The sequence below is a fragment of the Chiloscyllium punctatum genome, chromosome 2, assembly GCF_047496795.1.
Source record: "Chiloscyllium punctatum isolate Juve2018m chromosome 2, sChiPun1.3, whole genome shotgun sequence".
Lineage (NCBI taxonomy): Eukaryota > Metazoa > Chordata > Chondrichthyes > Orectolobiformes > Hemiscylliidae > Chiloscyllium > Chiloscyllium punctatum.
In genome coordinates, this window is record NC_092740.1 from 29,400,259 (window position 1) to 29,416,810 (window position 16,552).

At 38.9% G+C, this 16,552-nt stretch overlaps 1 protein-coding gene across 1 annotated transcript in view; it reads left to right on the forward strand.

Moving 5' to 3' along the window:
- LOC140495521 (teneurin-3) overlaps positions 1 to 16,552 on the forward strand; it is a 2,480,372-nt gene that overhangs the window by 702,897 nt on the left and 1,760,923 nt on the right. The window lies entirely within an intron of this gene.

Below are 16,552 nucleotides of genomic sequence, written 5' to 3' on the forward strand. Positions count from 1 at the left end.
AAGAGTTACAAATGATGCTGAACATTATGCAATCATCGGCAAACTTGTACACTTCTGATTTTATGATGAAGCTGCTAAAGATGGTTAGAACTAGGAGCACTATCCTGAGGGATTATCCTGCAGCAATATATTTAATGTGGATTTGATGAGAATGGTTTTCACACAGATGATGTTAGGATGTACACATGCAATGCTAAGGTTATGAACCAAGTGTTGTAAAATGGGATTAGAATAGTTAGGTGGTTGTTTTTGACCACTGCAAATATGATGGACCAAAGGGCCTTTTTCTCTGTACTGTAAACCTCTATGACTCGAGACGATTAGAGCAATAATTAGTCAGGTTAGATTTGTCCTGCTTTTTGTGAACATGACATTGCTGGGCAATTTTCCACTTCCAGCTGGAGAAGACTGTTATCTTTGCGCTGGAACAACTTGGCTAGGGGTATAGGTAGATCTCGAACTGGATCGAAGCCTTCAACCTCATCTTGATATCACATGCAAGTGAATCAAATTGGCTGAAAATTAGCAACGATGAGGCTTAATGAGTTTACTAGAATGGTCCTGGGAATGAAGGGCTTTTCATGTGAAGAGAAAAGTTGAGAAAATGACGTTGGTGAATCCAGAGTAAGAAAGGTCAACCAGTGGAAAGCCATCTTCAATGCGGCAAGAACAGAGCTGGCTTGACTGATTGGGACCAAATGTTAGTGGGAAAAATAGTGGTTGAATAACGGGACACCTTCAAAGAGGAGATTTAGTAACAATAGTGGTATATTTCCTCAAAAGGGACAGGGAGGATAAACAAATCCATAGCTCCCTGGGTAACAAAAGAAATAGAAAGTAAGTTAGAGAAGAAAAAGTGACAGATATCAGGTAGTAAGTATGATTGAGAACCAAGCTAAATACAGAAAATTCAGAAGAGAGGTGAAAAAATTCAGAGAAGCAATTCAGAGAAACAAAGAGAGATAACAATAAAGACTGGTAGGTAACATAAAGGGAAATCCTCAAGATTTTAAGAGTATCAACAGTAAATGCGATAAAAGGTGGAGTAACTCTGCTCAGAGACTGAAGTAACACATTGAGATAATTCATAGCTGAAGTGCTGAATAAATACTTTGCATCCTTCTTTCCTATTGAGATAGCTGTTGCTCAAGTCATGATAACTAAAGAAGAAGTACTATCACAGAAAGCATTCAAGATTGATAAAGTAAAGAATAGTGGAGAAATGATCAGTTCTCCAAGTTGATAAGATACTGGGACTGCATGCAGTGCATCTGAGAACATTGAAGGAAGTGAGAGTAAAGATTGCAATAATCTTTCAATTTCCAGTTCCAAAGGAAAGTCGTTGGCCTTAAAATGTTAACTCTGTTTCTCTTTCAATTCCTGCCAGGCCTGCTGTGTCTCTCATCTTTGTTCAAAAAACAGTTTATGAAGAAAACCCCAGCAATTATAGAACAGTCTGTTTAACTTCAATGGTGGGGAAGCTCTTAAAAATTATTTGGGAGAGAATTAGTAATCTCATGGGAAAAGGTGGGCTGGTTTGGAAGAGCCAGCATTAATTTCTAAAGAATAAATTGTATTCACATAAATTGCTGAAATGTTTTGACAATGTTGAAGAAAGGTCGAGCATGTCATGTTGTTGAGAGAGTGTGCATGGATTCTGAAAGGTATTCACGGCACTGCGACACAGCAAGAAATGTTAGAGCTCAGGGACTAAAAGGGACAGTAAAACATGGACATAAAATTGTCACTGTGACAGAAAACAGAGGGTAATGGATATTTGATGAGTATTTAATGGGTATTTTCCAGTTTCGAAGAAGGTTTGTCGGGAATTTCCCAGGGGTCAGTATTAGGGCCCTTGCTTTTTATGATATAAGTTAATGATTTACATCTTGGTGTGCAGGGGGTCAAGGGTCAATTTCAAAGTTTTCTGAAGACACAGAAGTTGGCAGAATTGTAAGCTGAGGACATTGACAAGCTGGTCGAGTGGTCAGTCAATTGAGTATGAAGTGGTGAGGGTGAGGTGATACATTTTGGTACAAAGAGCATGGATGGACAGTATAAAACAAAGAATGCTATTCCAAAGGATATTTGGGAATGCATAGACCACAAATAATTAAAGGTGACAGAATAGATAGAGAGAGCTATTAATAAAACAAACAATATTCTAGGCTTCATTAAGAAGGGTATTGAGTATAAGATCAGGGAGGTTGTGCTGAATTTGTATAGAACCCTGGATAGACCTTGGCTGGTGCATTATGTGTAGTTTAAAGCACCACGGTTTAGGAAAGATATTGGAGGAACTGAAGAAAAGATTTAAAAGGATGGTTCCAGGGATATGAAATTTAAGTCATTAAGGTTGACGAAGTTAGGAGTGTTCTCATCTGATAAAAGATAACTGAGAAGTAAGTCAACAAAGTAATCAAAATCATAAGGGATATGGATAAAATAAATAAGAGAGGCTGCTCACACTTGTCAAAAGATCAAGAACTTAAAGGATGCAGTTTTGAATTTTTTTGCAGAAGAAGTAAATGCGAGTTAAGAAACAACTTTTTCACTCAGCAAGCGATTAGGTCTGGAATGCACTTCCAGGATATGTGATGGAGGCAGCTTCATTTGAGGCATTCAAAGTGGCAATGTACGTGCATTTGAGTAGAAATCCTTTCAGCGAAAGGAGATTTGAACTAAGTCAAAATGCTCAGAGCTGGTGCTGTCATGATGGGCCAAATGGACTCCTTCTGCATTGTAACAATCCTGCAATAGCTCGTTTTCACTTTGTTCATAATGTTCATGTATACTCATGCATAAGATGGGTTTTAATATACTGAGGCAGTGCTCTATGCTCTCTGGTCTTTAAATGTGCAGTGACATTTATATCACATGGAATCCCTGTGATCTTGAAAGCTGATTTCTCAATGTTCTGGCATTTTTCTCCTCTTCACTCATTTATACAGACAGGAGATAAAGCGTGTTTTATCTCCTTTCTTGGCATAGTGCTGAGATTTTATTCACAAAACTAAATGTGTTGTTATCTATAACAATAAAACATATGGTGTTAATAGTTGCAAACATATGCTTTGACTTTTCACATTTTGCTTCATCCCTATGAGACTCCATGTGAGAATACATTTTACTAAGGATGTAGTCTCATCTTAAAATTGCTCATCCTGTCATGAAATATCTTATTTCTTTGAATGTTAAGCTTCAATCATTAGAATATGTTCAGTTTCAATCACATTGTGCAAGGTATTCTCAGATTGTTTTTACTGCTTAGGGTTATAAAGGAAGAAATAAAAACAGTTCATCAAATCCTTCTTCACTGAATAATAAATAGCAATAGAATCAATAAATTATTAGTTCTCTCTTGCTACTTGTGAGACCATCTTAGATTTTATTTACGGCTGAGACTTGCAAAAGTCAAGGGAAAATAAACAAACCAGGCTGAATGATATTGGTTCCCTCCCTCTCCTCTTTGAAACCTGCAAGAGTGGATGTTGCATTTTATCTGGTGGGAGGCTGCTGGGTGTGAAATCCCCAATTTCCACATCCCCAATTAGTTCTGTGGCATGAATGTTCCTGGGCAGCTTTCCTGCCAGGATGCCAATTGAAACCCTTAAGCGTCCAATTAATGCACATGTAAGGACCTCCTTTTAGAGGGCAATACTCATGATTTTAATCATGAGTCACTCTGCACATAGAGTGGATGGATCAGATCATGAGGGAGTCCTGGAAGATGAGTTTACTTTGTGTAAGGCAGTTGGTGCTCTTGAAAGGTTTCACTAAAAGTATAAGCTCGCTCACCTCTTAAGAGTTAGATCTTAAGAGGAGCTAACCAGAGTTTTGTGTACATCGTATGAGCTCTGCAGGTGGTCACCAGGTATTATGCAATGCTTCAGTGATTGTTCGTAATGTTAACAGTATGTAGCTCATGTAGAATTATGTCCTTATTCTCAAATTGAGCCTGCTAGTTTCACAACAGACTTATGTATCTTAGTTGTAATGTAACTAGCTGCTAAGTAAAATGTAATGAATCTATTTACTGATTGCCAAGATTGAGTTTATCTTACTCCAAAATATGGCCGGGAGCACCCTTCCCCAATGGTGTTGTCAGGATTGGAGGGTTTAAGCTATACAGAGAGGTTGACAAGACTGGCGCTGTTTTCCTTGGAGCGTCAGTGGCTGAGGGGGGATCTTATAGAGATTTCTAAAATCATGAGGGGCATGGATAGGGTGAATAGTCAACATCTTTTCCACAGGGTAGGGGAGTCCAGAGCTAGAGGACATAGGTTTAATGTGAGAGAAGGAAGATTGAAAAAGGGCCTAAGGGGCAACATTTTCATATGGAGGGTGATACGTGTGTGGAATGAGCTGCCAGACAATTACAACATTTAAAAGGCATCTGGATGGGTAAATGAATAGGAAGGGTTTGGAAGATATGGGCTAGGTGCTGGCAAATGGGACTAGGTTGGGTTAGGATATTTGGTTGGCATAGATGACTTGGACCAAAGGGTCTTTTCCCGTCTGTACATCTCTCTAACTCTATGACTCTCACTTTGAGGTTTTTCTACATGTTCATTCAATCCTGTCTTGATATCAGCCTTGAACAAATTGACTTACCATTCTATCCTTGACTGCGTTAATTTAGTCTTCATCTCACAATATAAGCAATTCATTCTTTGAAACCCCTCTCTAGTTATCCCCCTTTCTTGTTCCTCATGAAATATTGGTTTGCACCCTTCATTTTCCTATCTCAAGGGTATTGTGAATTGCTTCACCAGTGCACACACAAGCCCCCTCTTTTCAAGATCAAAAAACCCATGCCTTTGACCACAACTTTTGTAACTTGTTGTAAGCCTTTTTCCTCTTCCTGCTTAGCATCTGTTTCTGTTCTCTGAGATGATGAAGTAAATTCACACATGGAAGGTGCTGAATACTGTATATATTTGTAGAAAAGTTAACTTTTTTTGATTATTTTTTAAGGTTAAACTTATGTGGTTAACTATTACATGGATACTGTTTTTGAGGGGCCGAAACTCATGCTACAGTCCAAAATACCATATTGCTAGCAGAAGCCCAATTGATCTCTGAATGAATAAAGAAAAGAAACAGTGAATTATGTTATTATGACTATATTGCACAAGTGCTACAGGGGAACTAGGCTCAGCTGAGCTGCATACAAAAGTAGGTTGTCACCTGACTCTAACCTGATGTATCTTAAAAGTTCACAACCAAATTGGTGTGAATTGGACATCAAAACACGTAATAGCACAAAAAAAATAATTTCCTCATTGTAACATTCATGTATAGGATAATATCTTGACTCACAAATGTTGATCTGTTATCTGTGAAGAACTAGGATCAACTTTTACATAACTTATATGGAAAATTCCAGATTCTTTGGCTAAAAAAAGGTCGACTTTTGCATGGGATTGCGTTTACTCTATATATGACAAATAAGAACTGTTGTTAATATTTTCCCGTGATCAGTTCACACATAGAGATGTTTCCCTGCTCCCATTATCAGTGAACTAACAATAGGGTGGTGAGTGAATGAAAACTCTAAAGTTTGCTTGTTTTTAGAAGTGGCTTTCTCTAATTTGGAATTTCTGATTAACCAGATATATTTTGGGCAAGAAATTAATTGGAAGAGGTGAGGTTAGCAGCTGCAAGAGGGAAATACCATGGTGGTGTTGCAGATATTACTGAACTGGAGTGGAAAGTCCTGTGACACATGCTAGAAATTAACTACAGTGATTAAATATAAATCACATGATTCCATTAACCTCCCTGGGTCCACTGTAAGTTACCTTAATAAAAGAAGACAAAAGACAATAGCCTGTTTCCTTTCCCCGAAATTATTTTGTGACATGTTCTTAAATTTCAAATAATGGGCTGTGTAATTTTAACATGTGTTCACTCTTCAATTTGTTGAGTTTTTCAAGGCTTTGTTTTCATTGATGATGACCCCAGAATTGTTGGGTCACATCTTTTATCTTGCTGCCAGTCACCTATTTTGTTTTATTTATTCATTTGTGGGATGTGGGTGTTTCTGGCTGGCCAGCATTTATTGCTCATCCCTAGTTGCCCTTTTGAAGGAGGCACTGAGCTGCCTTCCTGAACCACTGCAGTCCACCTGCTGTGGGTTCACCCACAATGCCATTAGGGAAGGAATTCCAGGATTTCGTCCCAGCGACAGTGAAGGAATGATTCCAAGTCAGGATGGTGAGTGGCTTGGAAGGGAACTTGAATGTGGTGGTGTTCCCATATATCTGCTACCCTTGTCCATCTAGATGGAAGTGATTGTGGATTTGGAAGGTGCTGTCTGAGCATCTTTGGTCAATTTCTGCAGTGCATCTTATAGATGTACATACTGCTGCGACTGAGCGTTGGTAGTGGAGGGAGTGGATGGCTGTGGATGCAGTGACAATCAAGCAGGCTGCTTTGTCCTGGATGGTGTCAAGCTTCTTGAGTGTTGTTGGGGCTGTGCTCTTCCAGGCAATTGGAGAGTATTCCATCACACTCCTGACTTGTGCCTTATAGATGACTCAGCACCCTTGGACTCAGAACTGCCTTCTTGACCTGCAATCTGCTTCCTGACCTCTCCACCTCCACCCCCTCTCTCGCCTATCACCCTCATCTTAACCTCCTTCCACCTATCGCATTCCCAACGTTCCTCCCGCAAGTCCCTCCTCCCTACCTTTTATCTTAGCCTGCTTGGCACACCTTCCTCATTCCTGAAGAAGGGCTTATGCCCGAAACATCAATTCTCCTGCTCCTTGGATGCTGCCTGACCTGCTGCGCTTTTCCAGCAGCACATTTTTATAGATGATGGATAGGCTTTGGGGAGGTGTGTTACACGCTTCAGTATTCCTAGCCTCTGACCTGCTCTTGAAATCACTGTGCTTATGTGGTGAGTCCAGTTGAGTTTTTGGTCAATGATGGCCCCCAAGATGTTGAGAGTGGGGGATTCAGTGGATTCACCATTGAATGTCAAGGGCATGGTGGTTAGATTGTCTCTTATTGGTGATGGACATAGCCTGGCATTTATGTGGCAGAAATATTACTTACCACTTGTCAGCCCAAGCTCAGATATTACCCTATATTTTATCCAGTCTAGTATTATTACTCAGTATCCATTATATGTCATATATGGAATATTGGAGATGCTGCATTTCCTCAGGGATTCAAGTCAAAGGACATGAAGAATATCTTGTTGATGATGCAACACTGAGCCAGAGTTTGCCAGAGCAGAGCAACATACAGCACTCAACTTTAGATTAGATTCCCTAAAGTATGGAAACAGGCCCTTTGGCCCAACAAGTCCACACCGGCCCTCCAAAGACTAATCCACCCAGACCCTCTGACCCACCTAACTCTATGGGCAATTTAGCATGGCCAGTTCACCTGCCTGCACATCTTTGGACTCTGGGAAGAAATTGGAGAACCTGGAGGAAACCCATGCAGACATGGGGAGAATGTGCAAACTCCAAAAAGGCAGTCATCCGAGGCTGGAATCAAACTTGAGACTCTGGCGTTGTGAGACAGCAGTGCCAACTGCTGAGCCACCATGCCACCCCACTTTTTAATGCATCACAACTCATTGGAAGTACAAGTTGTAAATGGAGCAAATGTGTATTTCGTTGACCAGTGAGAGTTAAGTAATAGAAGGCCAGAAGCAGGAAGTAGAGTAACGAGAAAGAAACAGAAGGAATGAGAAATCGTATTCATAGAGTTAAAAATGCAAATAAAAGGAAAAGTTTCAGGGACAAAAATACTTAATTTAAAATTTATCATTATAAACCTCCAACAATTCATTTCTCAAATGAGTAAGACTCCATATTTATATGTGTTTATATTTTGGGCAATGAAAACTGATTGTCATTCATTAATAATCATTGCATCATTGAAAGAGTACTTCCATTCTTCATTTATAGACCTAACTTTTTCTAGTGAGTGTATGGACAATGGATGTGCAAATGTTACAAATTCATTTTAAAAAATGACAGGGACTTTAAGAAGCCAATATGACAAAGCTAAATATGGACCATCACAAATCAACCAATAACTTGTGTTGATTTACAAGTCATAACATATGTCTTCCTTATTACAAATTGTCAGCTGATTTACACAGTAATAATGGAATGTCATGTTCACCAAATGTTGGTATATTCTATTTAGTTACCTGAATATTGTCCATGTTTTGTTTCTTGCAGTTTTCCCTCTTAGAGACAGGGTTCACATAATAACATTCACAAAATGAAACCAGGTTTAATTTCCTTTGGCCATACACAGATTAATGTGTTTGCGCAAAATGAGTTAATGACCTTCTTTAAATAACACAATAAGGGTTTTCATTCAAACCAGCACAGTACCAGAGGAAATGAATGCCTTTAGGCATGGTTTTTCTCTACTGTAAAATATCACTTTCCATATGTCTCTGCAGTGAATTATCATTTCTTGGGAGGTGAAATTAATATCCAGTGAATACAGACCTGCATCATTGTATGGAAACTTGACAATTTCACGGAATGCTCATGGTAATAGTGTCACAGTGTGATTCAGCACTGAAACAGATCTTTCAGTCCAACTAGTCCACACTGACCATATTCCCAAATGAAACTAGTTCCACATGTCCATATTGAGCCCATATCCCTCCAAACCTTTCCTGTTCATGAGCGTATCCAAATGTTTTTAACTGTTGTAACTGTACCCACATCCACCTCTTCCCCAACAGTTTATTCCACACACAAACTACTCTATGTGTAAAAAAAGTTGCCCCTCATGTCTTTTTTAAAACTTTCTCCTCTCGCCTTAAAGGTATGACCCCTAGTTTTTATCTCCCTCACTCTAGGGAAAAAAACCCTTTCTATTCACCTTATCAAGGCCCCTCATGATTGTATAAACCCATCCATAAGGTCACCCTTCAACTTCCTGTATACAGTGATAAAATCCCAGCCTGCTTTTATAACTCAAACCCTCCATTCCTACAACATTCTGATAAATCTTTACTGAACAGTCTCCAATTTAATAATATCTTTCTGATAGCAGGGCGACAGAACTGTGCACAGTATTCCAGAAGAGTCTGATACAACGTCAATATATCATCCCAACTCCTATACTCAAAGGTCCAAACGATTAAGGCAAACATGCTGAGTGCCTTCTTGACCACCCATCTACCTGTGGAGTAAATTTCAAAGAATTATGTCACTGACCCCCATGGTCTATCTGCTCTGTAACACTACCCAGACACCTACCATTAATTGTAGAAGTCCTGACCTTGTTTGTATTACCAGAATGCAATGCCTCGCATTTATCCAAATTAAACTCCATCTGCCACTTCATATCCCATGGCCAACTGATCAAGATCTTTTTGTAATCTTAGATAACCTTCTTTACTATCCACTATGCAACCAATTTTAGCACCATTTGCAAACTTATTAACCATGCTCCCTATATGTTCTTAGCCAAATCATTTATGTAAATAATGAACAACAGTAGACCCAGGGTAGCATGGTGACTCAGTGGTTAGCACTGCTGCCTCACAGTACCAGAGACCTGGGTTCAATTCCACACATGGGCGATAGTCCACGTGGAGTTTGCATGTTCACTGTGGGTTTCTTCCGAGTGCTCTAGTTTCCTCCCATTGTTTAAGATGTGCAGATTAGATGGATTGGCCATGGGAAATTCAGGGTTACAGGGATAAGATCAAGGTTTGGGTCTGGGTGGGATGCTGTTTGGAGGGTTGCTGTGGACCTAATGAGCTGAATGGCCTACTTCCACACTTGAGGGATTCTATGATTCCATACCAATCCCTGTGGAACACCTAATCTAAAACCCGACCCTCCACATAACAGCGAAACAGTGGTGCATTCACACATGTATGGAGCATCAGTGATGCTTCTGAATTCTGTTAATTCATCAATGGACAGAATCCTCAAAATAAATTTAATTGAGCTGTAAGAATAGTTGTCTATTTACAATCATGTGAAGCATATCTCATCAATTTTCACTGGTATCTCTAATGAACCAAATACAGACTCAACAATGATCAGTGAAGAATCCCCAGTTTGTCCAGGGACAGTCTGGTCTGTTTGTACATCAGCTCTGTTTCAATGGGATTTTGGGACTTGTATCAAATCAGTGAGATGAAAATCAATTCTCTCAAGACCCAGAAGTCTCGTGAAAGGAAGTGAGGTTGGTTGGCCTCAGGCAACTTGCTTGTGGGAAATGGTCCACTCTGACAACCGGCCAATTATCTCGCACTAATTTACACTAAATTAGCATTCACTGTGGGAGCGTGCTGTGGGAAGTGGTAAGATTCATACTGGAGTAATAAGTGTACTCCCCTGAGGTAACACAGATCATCAATGCACAGTGGTGGGAGTATCTATGCCCTCTTCAAGCAGAAGCACAAGTGCTCAGTGCTGCAGGAAGGTAGAAAGTTTTATTAGCTGACAAAAAAAAAAGAAATTTAGCCCAAAAGTGAAATGGAAAAATGAATAGAAATGGAAAAAAATAACAATTGTTCATTTAGCTGAAAGCAGCTACCCTGCATGATTAGTAGCAGAGGGACACAACAATCATATTTTATAGAAGCTGTTTAATCAATTTTATAGCATGTAATGAAATGAGGGGTGGATTTTTAATAGGATATTTTATTGTAGAAAAATCTACTCATTATAGTGAAATAAACATCTCCTTAGTGGTTGTTAGGTATATGATTTCAAGCTGGTCTGTTAAGGAGGTCAATTGTGATTTAAGTAGCAACTTTTCAAATCTGACCTTTAATTTGTGGAAATAAATCACTTTGGAGACCCATTATTTCTCAATTAACAAACTAGACTTCATTTATCATGGAAAAAAAGTCACTGAATTAATCACTGCTCACCTCCTTGGACTAATTTGTAATGTTTTTAAAAGTTATTTAATGTGCTGTACGAAAGAAGCATAAAACACATTGTAGGATGGCTTTACTATTTACTGCAGCAATTATATTGCATTTAGAATTGATTATACCATATCATGGCACACTTTGAACTTTCCAGGTGATCAAAAGTGATCACTGGGTCATTGGTAGGTTATCAAAGCACTCTCAGTGAGTTGTTGGGTAACCCTTGACAAATGAAGCTGTTTTGATGATTAGGTTAACAGCCCACGATGTCTGGGAAATGTCTGCCACACACTGGTGATGTCACCATGCCACTGATATATTGAAGCACATATCTAAAATAAACACTGGGATGATTTTTAAAAAATGCTTTGCACCATTATTCTGAGCAGTCACTTTTACTCCATCAATGGTTTTGTTACTGCATTTGTCAACTTTATTGAAGAAACAGCAAATTTGTCTTATTTGTGGGACAACACATGGTTTATTTCAGTTTTCCATTGGCCAAAATCTTGACAGGAAGACAAGGATATCATTTATATTGAAGGGTGGCAGATGCTGAATGAAGTGCTACTTCACAGCCACAAATGTAAGCTCAGTAACAACAAAGAAGAAACTTTTATACGATCTAAAAAGGATAACGTTGAAATGTAACAATTGAAAGTAAGTAAAATTATTTCCATTACTAATTCATGGCTATGAGGCAAAATCAGTAAAGCCAGGAACTGAAAAAAAAGGTCAGGTTCTCATAAATTGTCTGTGACATTTCAAAAGTAATGTGTGCATATTATAAATTTTTTGCAGAAAACAGGTAATACTTATCATTTCTGATTAAGTACAAAGGGATTATTTTGCAACCATTCGGGGCTAAGAGCTTTTCATGTGAAAAGTTACAAATAGATGGTCAATTTATCCACACGATAAGACTTTGTATATTTTGGTAAATCTGCTTCAAATCAATTTTAAACACACAATCTGAAGTTACAAAATAAATTCATGGAACCCAGACCAGATCATCAGTGATGGGGTTAAATGGAGTCGAGTGCTTTTCCACAGGGAGAAATGGCAAATCAAAAAAACATAATTCAACCCAGGCTGCACTTATACAACTCCATGGCAATGACTGCAAAGCAATATTGACACAGGACATTGAATCAGTTCACCCATATGCTTTCATTGATGGTGACAGGACATGGCAATTGGGATTTATTTTCCCCCTCATCTAGTTACATCCATAATAATTCTAAACAAAATGATTTTTTTTTAATGAAAGTAATTTATATGAGATCATTGAGTTAAGTGCACTCCCACTAACTAACCATGCTCTCAGTTAATTGTGGTCAGTGCAACACGGAGCAATGGTGATCTATACTCCCCTCATTAGAGGATTGTGAAATTTATTGAATTGGTGCACTCCAAAACCCTTCCATCCCCAAAGCCATGGTCCTATTGAATGGCAGAGCAGGCTAGATGGGCCAGATGGCCTATTCCTGCTCCTATTTCTTATATGTTAAAAAGCTTTATGTCAAAGTTAGCAATTCTTGCTGAAATTCTTGATTGACTTCATTAAAATCATCAGCTATCTGCTGAATGATCAGCCCAGTTTTGCATATTTCTTTGGCAGGTGACTCCATATCATTGTAGGAATAAGTTTATAAACGTTTCCTTTTTTCTCTTCATTAAATTGAAGTCTGGTCAACTTTATTTTTCACTTCTCTTCAAAGTGCCATGACCTACAACTTGAAGTAATGTTTTACTGTTTCTTTTTTTTTAAGTAAACAACAAACAGTAGAGGGCATAATTCCCAATGTATGATCAACTTAAACCCTTACCAGTTAGAAGTACTGACTTAAATTTGAACTCTACAGCTGAATCAAAATGGTTTTTTTGGCTTAGTCTGAGTAGCAAGGGATTTTGAAGGGTTTGTTATCGTGTGGCCTAGCGAGTTCCAGCTCTTTATTTTTCCTCATTACTTATCTACCACATCCTTCACCACTCCGCAAGCATAAGTTCTACCCTGATTTCCAATATCTCACATTTGCTCTACCTCTACTACTATATCCACCTCTCACCAAATCTAATGCTATACCACTCTCATTAATGCCTGCAGCATCTTCCAACTCACCATCTCACACTCCAACAGCCAACACCACTAACTCTGCAAGCCTTCTGTGCTGCATACACACTCAGTGAGGACACCACTCCATCTGCGTCATCCACTAACTGTGATGCCACCAACATTCATCTGCAGTAACACATCGGTGTCTTTCAGTCCATGAGGAAAGCAGCCCACAAAAGAGCAGAAAGGGTCAAGATGCCAGGTGTACTGACTGGCACTTAGCTACTCAACACAGATGAGGAGAGGATCCTGGCTCTGAGCATTCCCTGTACTGGTATTGAAGGCCACCCTTGACGAATATGCCAGGAATCCCTGGTCAAAGGTTTTGTGTCCCAATCAAACAGAATGGCAACACAGCAATACTATAAACCTGGTACCTCAGACTGAGGGGACAAAGTTCAAAATGCGAAGCAAGGCAGAGACGTTGTCAATACCCAGACAGTTTTAGAGTGGCTCAGCACTGTGAGAGCAAGCAAAGAGATAAAATCCATGAACTAGATACATATTCTTGTGTGAATAGTGTTTTCCAATGAATTCCAGGATATCTGCTGAGTGACAAGTTGTTCCCAGAAATTTGGAACAACAAATCTGGAAATCAGACATGAAGAAAATGCCACAAGATTTGATTTAATCAGGCAAGTTCAGTAAGATCGAATGAGAAAATATACTCGGCCTCATGGGAAGAAATCCTCCAAAAGTATGCCACGCAACTTGCAATGAGCCAAACATAATGCAAGATTCAGTGCTATATTTTGTTTGTCTTCTCTGACTTACACTGCGTAGTTTGATTACAATTTGCAAACTTCCACTTTTACCTCAAAAATATGTTTTTATAATAAATTCTTTGTTACCAAGCTAATGTTACAACACAATGGTGAACCCTTCTGCTAATTAAACCAACACCCAGAAAGGTTCATCTTGCCTCATCATCTGTTAAAGTATGAGTGACAGAGAACTTCCAAATTCCACTTTTTAAAGAAAAAATATCAGTGTATTCTTTAACTCTAAAAATGAACATTAAACAACAACTATTTACAACTTTAAGCCTCCTCTCTCTTAAATGTTTGTTATCTACCTCTCACTCTATAACAATATACTGATAAAACTCATACTAAATTATATCAACTTAATTTCAAAACCACACAGCACCTGTTGTCGTCAGTATCTGTCTTCCTCTGGCTATTGATCTTCCTGGGTCATCTTCAATCTTTTGCTACAAAGATGTTTCATATGAAAAATGTACCTTTGATAGAGAGTGTGTTGCTGGCAGTTATTCTGGCAATGGCAGTTGGTCTCACTGTCTAACTGTCAAAATGTCTACTTCTTTATACCCCAGCATCAGTTTGTCTCATTAGTTCAATGTTGGCAAAACAATAAATTCAAAGGTGATTGGTTTTTACTATCCTGGGACATAATTTAAACTGATTGGTTCAATTAAAATTGTTGTGGAAATAGCAACCAAAACTCAGGAATTTGTTTCACAGCCAAATGTTACATATTTTCAATTTTCCAGCACACCCCGAGACTGCTAGTCAGTCACATGACAGGTGCCTGCAAGCTCTCAGTGCAAAATGGCCTTCACTCTCTCTTAACCTTACAGTACATGCTTTCAGCTTCATAACAATAAATGTCACCTTAAGTTATCAACAAGGGAAGGGATAATGCTGGACATAACCATGACATCTCATCTTATGCATGCCAGGTTTACAAATCATCTTGAGACCCAAATTCTAATTTACCAGAAGATAAATAGCTGAGATTGGAGATAGAATCTCTGTTGTGAATGTGAGTTTTAGAGTAGGGTTGTGTCTTGCATCTTTTCTCTGAATATTCTGCTTTGTTATATAACGTAGCATCTTTAGCAATCCTGAATTTTCTTCATGTATGTCTCAATGAGGTCATTTCTAATACGTTTAACAGTAAGGCCCCAGAACTGATCTCTGGAGTACACAGCAAGTTACTGTTATCACTGCCACTATTGATTGTGTCCCATTTATTTACTACTTTGTAACTGTTTTAGTACCATTTTACTGCGACATTACTTATCTCAAGAGATTTTACATTCGCACTGTTTTCTTGTGAATGATTTTATCAACTGTTTTTAAGGTTAGGGAATATAACATTTATCATTGTAAGTAGGCACCAAGTTGCTTTCTCAAATTATTCCTGTACATTTGTTTGGCATGAGCCTATGTTAGGTTAAACTCATTGCCATGACTCTTCCTGAATCTGTGAGGATTGCTTTTTGTATTAAGAGATTTTCAATATTTTCCCAATAAGTTCCTTCAGATGAGCTGTTGCAGATTTTTTTTTATTGATTTATGGGAGATGGACATTATTAGCTCATCCCTAATTTCCCAGAGAGTAATTAAGAAGCAACTATGTTCCTCTGGGCCTGGATTCTGACCAGGTAAGGCAGTTTCCTTCCCTAAAGGACATCAGTGAACCTGATGGGTTTTCCCATAATTGGCAATTGTTTCATGGCCATCTTTCAATTCTCAATTCAAGATTTGTTATTAAATTGAAATTCCACTGTCTGTTATGGCAGAATTTGAACGATGGTCTCTCAAATATTACCTGGGTTTCTAGATTAAACGTCCAGTAGTGACATCACTACACCATTGTGTCCCCTTCCAGGATTATGTCTTTGAACTTTCTTGAAAAGAACAATAATCTGATCTTCTGTATTTAATGAATGGTAATATTTTTGCTCACCATTATGTTCATGTCCTTTGATCTTTTAGGGCAGAACATTCTATGTTCCTAGAATATTCCCAGAGGTACTAGAGGCAAGAAGGGCATTGGATTCTGTGGAGAGTTGGCACATCGAATCCACTATACCTCTGGTATACACTAGAATTAAGTTTATGGTGGGAAGGTCCATGGTTGACATTCCCATCTGGTTCATTCATAGTATGGTATCCTATCCACCCCATGTGTCCATGTGTGACTCAGTCACAGCAATGTGGTTGATTCTGAAATGGTCTCTGAAATGGCCAAGCAAGCCACTCATTTGTACCAAGCTGAGACATTTCTTTTCCATACCAACCTTTTCAGAGATGTTGTGACACACCTCTGGAATAGGTGGGACTTGAACATAGACCTTCTGGCTAAGAATTATGGGTCAGACCACTGTACCACAAGATCCCCAAATGTATACATATTCTAAATCAATCTGTTTGGACATGCTGTGATGCATGTCCAACGCAGGTGGGACTTGAGATCAAATGCGTTGGATTAAAGGCAGTGGTTATAAAGGCCATGTGGTGGCTGACATTCTTATTCCACTGCTACTTGAGGCCCTTATGTGGCCAATAATGATGCACACAAGGGCCTCAGCCTGTTATAGAAGGGACTAACCCAGCTTCAAGTATGCCTGCAGGCAAACAACCCTCTGGAAGGCTCAAAGTGCATGTTGGTTGTCAGACTTGAAGTACTTTACAAAGCGAAGTGCTTTTCGAAGTGCAGTGACCATTGCAATATAGCAAAGGTGGGAACTACTTTGCTGTTTGTCAGAGCTCTCTAAGCACAATAAGCAGATAATCTGT